General features: G+C 34.1%; 1 pseudogene; it reads left to right on the top strand.

The window, feature by feature from the left end:
• The window catches only part of LOC106470551, a 52,590-nt pseudogene that overhangs the window by 33,225 nt on the left and 13,617 nt on the right, over positions 1–5,748 (top strand).

The raw sequence follows: 5,748 nt of genomic DNA, 5'->3' as shown, positions 1-5,748 counted from the left end.
CACTCAGAGACAAATCTCTGAGCTACATATACCGCCCACCACGAAAAGTAATTGTTGTACATTTTAGTCATGCTAAGAGCCGCTCAACAATAACATACGATAAATCTACATTTTTATTCTTTAAGTTACGTCAGAAATGTGAATGATAGTGTGATTAATTCCTAACAATTTAGTGTAGAATATCCTGCTTGAGAAATAAAACTTGACATCAACATTATTCATGCATGTTCACCCGTCATTTCAAAGGTGAATGTTGAGCTTTGTCTGCTTGCGCAGTTTTTCAAACGGGAGACAGATGAACGCTCGGACAGACACCACGGTTCGCAATATGTATTAGATGTAAAAAGCGATAAACTGAAATTATCTGTTATAAGTTTTAATGTCTGTAACTTCGTTTAAAAAAAGATATACATGAGTGTGGTTTTGAACCACGTGACACTTGTTCAGTGTATAAGCTAATGTTATTGGTTATGTTATATGTTACAGTATTTTCATTGTCATAAATAGTCCACACAAAACTGGTCTCTGGGCTTGCTTTAGAAGCATCTTAACGAGAAGACGTTGAATTACACGTTACATAAGCAACACGTGTATTCAACATTATGTATATAGTGTCAGTTTAAATGGACATCCACCAACAGATGGCGTCTGCTTGAATCGATTAACCAAGCAATATCCACCTTCGGTAAGACGTTCAGAAGTTAATATGAAATTACTGTTCATAAAAAACTTTCTGTGGACCCATCTCTTCTCGTTAGTTCCACGTTTGAATTCGATTGTATGCTAAGCCTGTAATTATTCATGGTAAATGTTTATCTTTGAATTTATTTGGTTCCTGTCAGTTTTACGATCGACCGGTTGAATTTGGGTTAACATACTGGTAACATTATCCACTTCCCACAGCCAGTGATACAAAGACAAACTAGCCTAATCGTCCAACTGAAGCCTATAATTCAGTGAATGTTTGGGTTTTATGAATAGAAGGAAACTGATCGAAACATTAGCACCTTGTACTCTAAGCCCCAGGTGGTTTTTGGGCGGCCTACTTCAAGCTTTTCTGTTTCGTGGGAGTGGGTTTCGATGCGTTGCTTTATAAGGTTTCATATCACTTCTAATTAGTCGTCGTGAGCAACAGAAACGTTGGCAGTATGCTAAGTGTTTAAAAACTTCTTATTCGGACAAAACACGCCTGTTTCTGTAACCAGAAGCAAAAAGTGTCAGTCTAATTAATACAAGTCGATTGGCCAAACAAGTGTTATATCATAAGCGCTTCCTGAAACGCCAGTGACGGCTTTGAATCACGAAACTAGGTCAGAAGTCAATTAATATCGTCCTATTTCCCGAAATTTTACACACTTCCCTCCCCGAACTTGGTAAACAATAAAAAAGTGGAAGAAGGACGAACAAACAACATTTAACAGTACGACTTTATTTCGCAATAAACTATCATTTGTTTAGAAAGCCGATTGAAAAAATAGTTCAACAACAATGCGTGTACGAATACTTTGATTCTTTCGCTACTGAAATACCCGTGCAAAAAATAATTGTTTACTTTGTATTACTGCGCGGGATAAATCTCAGTGAAACGAGTGTAATTCTTAAAAGCCACAGGTGTTCAAATCACACTATTGAAGATGAGAGAAACCACAAAGATGGCGGTGGGTGCTGTTAACTGGTTGCTTAAATTAAGGACGCCATGAAGAGATCGCCCTTACGAGACTTGTTTGTTTGTTTTAGCGTCAAGCCACGCAATGAGCTAGTTGTGCTCTTTTCACCGCAGAGAATCGAACCCAGGATCTTAGTGTTGAAAGTCCGTGAACAGCCCCTTATGTACCTTTGCGCGAAAATGTCAAACAAGCAAACTAATTTTCTCAACTTTGCCAATTTTCCTTTAGACTCGTTTTGACTTGTTAATGATCTCAGCCTACCGCAGGTATCGAAATCCGATGTTTAGCGTTATAAGCCCGCAGGCTTACCGCTGAGACACATCAGGTCAACTTAAAAAGTCTGTGTAGTTCGAAAGTTTCGTTTATCTATCTTTAATTTTTATAAGAATTCATGCAAACATGTTTCTAAATACAAATATATGAAGGTTAAAGTTCAGCATTACTTCGATATTGACGTTTTAAGTTGTGGTCATTAGATATAAAAAGGTTTGATATGAGACTTACACAAGAGTGTAGTTGAGTGTTCAGATTCACCAGCGTATATCTCCAGTCTCAATACTGTCATTAGTTTCCATTTCACAGCTCGTGTAGAAAAACCACTCGTCTTAATCAACACAGTAAACAATACATCGTGTTTAACATTATCAATGAATTGTTTAAAATACGGCGACTGTATTATAATGTATTGTTTAAGATATGGCAACTATATTATAATGTATTGTTTAAGATACGGCGACTACATTATAATGTATTGTTTAAGATATGGCGACTATATTATAATGTATTGTTTAAGATATGGCAACTATATTACATTGTATTGTTTAAGATATGGCAACTATATTACATTGTATTGTTTAAGATAGGACAACTATATTACATTGTATTGTTTCAGATATGGCAACTATATTACATTGTATTGTTTAAGATATGGCAACTATATTACATTGCATTGTTTCAGATATGGCAACTATATTACATTGTATTGTTTAAGATAGGACAACTATATTACATTGTATTGTTTAAGTTATGGCAACTATATTACATTGTATTGTTTAAGATACGGCGACTATATTACATTGCATTGTTTCAGATACGGCGACTATATTATATTGCATTTTTTAAGATACGGCGACTACATTATAATGTATTGTTTAAGATACGGCGACTATATTATATTGCATTTTTTAAGATACGGCGACTACATTATAATGTATTGTTTAAGATACGGCGACTATATTATATTGCATTTTTTAAGATACGGCGACTACATTATAATAGTTGCCATATCTTAAACAATACAATATTACATTGCATTGTTTCAGATATGTAATATAGTTGCCATATCTTAAACAATACAATGTAATATAGTTGCCATAACTTAAACAATACATTATAATGTAGTCGCCGTATCTGAAACAATACAATGTAATATAGTTGTCCTATCTTAAACAATACAATGTAATATAGTTGCCATAATATAGTTGCCATAACTTAAACAATACAATGTAGTTGCCATATCTTAAACAATACAACATTATAATGTATTGTTTAAGATACGGCGACTATATTATAATGTATTGTTTAAGATACGGCGACTACATTATAATGTATTGTTTAAGATATGGCGACTATATTATAATGTATTGTTTAAGATACGGCGACTATATTATATTGCATTTTTAAGATACGGCGTTTTTAGTACCAATACATGAAGAATACAAGAACACTTATGGAAAGTACTGACGTAAATAAAGAGTTCAATTGTTTTAAGATGTTTTCTCCCTTGCTACATCAAGGTAATTTTTGTGTGCGTGTGTTTTGTCATTCAATTCCGGTGTTACGTTTGAATGTTTTTGTTTTTACAGATAGGGTTTTCGACTTACTGTCAAGAATTTATGAACAGCCGGGTGGACGGAGACTTACTGTTACAGCTCAATGAAGATAGTTTAAAAAATGATATAGGTATCAATAATGGTATCTTGAGAAAAAGGTATAGTAGTCGAAACTTGGTATCCATTTTACTTTGACACAAAATAAAATATTAATGACATGAAAGTATAATAATAATCCAAACATAAACATTGTTTTTAGAAGTTTGTAATTATTATTATTACATCAAGTTAGATGTTCTGTAGTATTTATTAATTAGTGATTATCTTTATACTACTGTATACAATGTATGTTAAATTTAACAGAAAGACGAAACAGTTAAGACGTCTAAAGGAATGTTTAACCCTTGTTTAACGTCACAAGAAACTATTATCTTTTTACTTAAGTTTCATCCTTAACATGATTTCCCTTCTTTTAACACCCCCCTCTTCCCCCGTTTAATAAACAACCCCATTGGAACATTTATAACTCTCACAATATAGATGTGAAAATTGACTTCAACCTACTTTATGTTCAGAAGTTGTGAGTCAAGAGGGGTTATGTTTAGAAGTCATGAGTCAAGAGGGGTTATGTTTAGGAAGACGTGTGTCTAGAGGGATTATGTTTAGAAGTCATGAGTCAAGAGAGGTTATGTTTAGAAGACGTTAATCAAGAGAGGTTATGTTCAGAAAGACGTGTGTCAAGAGAGGTTATGTTCAGAAAGACGTGTGTCAAGAGAGGTTATGTTCAGAAAAACGTGTGTCAGGAGAGGTTATGTTCAGAAAAGACGTGTGTAAAGAGAGGTTATGTTCAGAAAGACGTGTGTCAAGAGAGGTTATGTTCAGAAAAACGTGTGTCAGGAGAGGTTATGTTCAGAAAAGACGTGTGTAAAGAGAGGTTATGTTCAGAAAAATGTGTGCCAAGAGAGATTATGTTCAAAAGTTGTGAGTCAGGAGAGGTTATGTTCAGAAAGACGTGTGTCAAGAGAGGTTATGTTCAGAAAGACGTGTGTCAAGAGAGGTTATGTTCAGAAAAACGTGTGTCCAGAGAGAGGTTATTTTTTACAAACCGCTCTACTTTTTTTTGTAACAAATCGGTTTTTACCGGTTAAATAATATATTGTTTAAAACCAGTATATGAACATATAATATTTTAAACCCATTTTTTGTTTTCATTTATTGTTTGTTTTCTTGGATTTCGCGTAAAGTTATAGAGGGGGCCGTCCCCAAACTTTGAAGTGATAGATTAGCCTTGACGGAAGGTAGCCTCTTACCACAATCTCGTGGAATTCTATTGTCAGACCGGATGCTGGGATTTGACCTTCACTCTTATAACGCAATTACGTCCCCAAAGTTCGGAGCGCGATTATTATTATTTATTTAGCGGTAACGGGACGCGAACCAGGGAGTTTCAGCTACAGAGTCCGGTTCACTAAACCACCAGATCACTCTCGGCCCGTTTTTATTTATCATCCCTAGTTTTGGGGTCATTGTTCTGCGGACTGAATAAGTTGTGTGACCATTTTTCCTCGACATCTGGTTTAAATTTAATACTCGGTCTCACATTTAAGCCATCTGGTTCTCATACAGAGCCATTTGCCCTCAAAACGCTTCATTTAAATTTGTTGATAAAAGAAAGTAGCACACGTTTAGGAAATTTTTTATTTCTTTTTAATCAAATCTTGGTTTCAATGCTATTATCATAAAGCTTCAATTTCCGCTGTATAAGAAACGAAAAACTCAGTTAGGTTTTATAATCAATTACAGCACAGAATAAACTTCTAAATATAACAGTTTACGAAAATTTTTTTTTCATGCGTCAATTAAAATACAAGTATTAAAATAGAGGGCGCTTTCACTCCTTTTTAAGCTTGTGTTTTAACGTATTAGACGGTTTTTCACGGCTCTATTAAAGTGTTAGTATTTTATATGAATATTATTTTCACTGGAGACATAGTTAAATTACATCTGTTTATTGAAATATTTGTATTAAACATAGGGGGCGTTTTCACTCTTTCGCTGGTTTACGTGTGTTTAGTATTATTTACCGCAAAATCGTATAGTGGCAACACTTGATACCAAATGTTATTACATTTCTTTTAGGGTAAACACAGATAGCTTCGCAGGAATTTAGTTTTAAAAATCAGAGGTTGATATTTTTCTCTAGAACTCTGCATTAGTTTCACTAAGTATATTTTATGTACTAAATACAG

This window comes from Limulus polyphemus, unplaced genomic scaffold (assembly GCF_000517525.1).
Source record: "Limulus polyphemus unplaced genomic scaffold, Limulus_polyphemus-2.1.2 Scaffold4080, whole genome shotgun sequence".
In the NCBI taxonomy this organism is placed as follows: Eukaryota; Metazoa; Arthropoda; class Merostomata; order Xiphosura; family Limulidae; genus Limulus; species Limulus polyphemus.
This window is presented reverse-complemented; position numbering and strand designations above follow the sequence as displayed.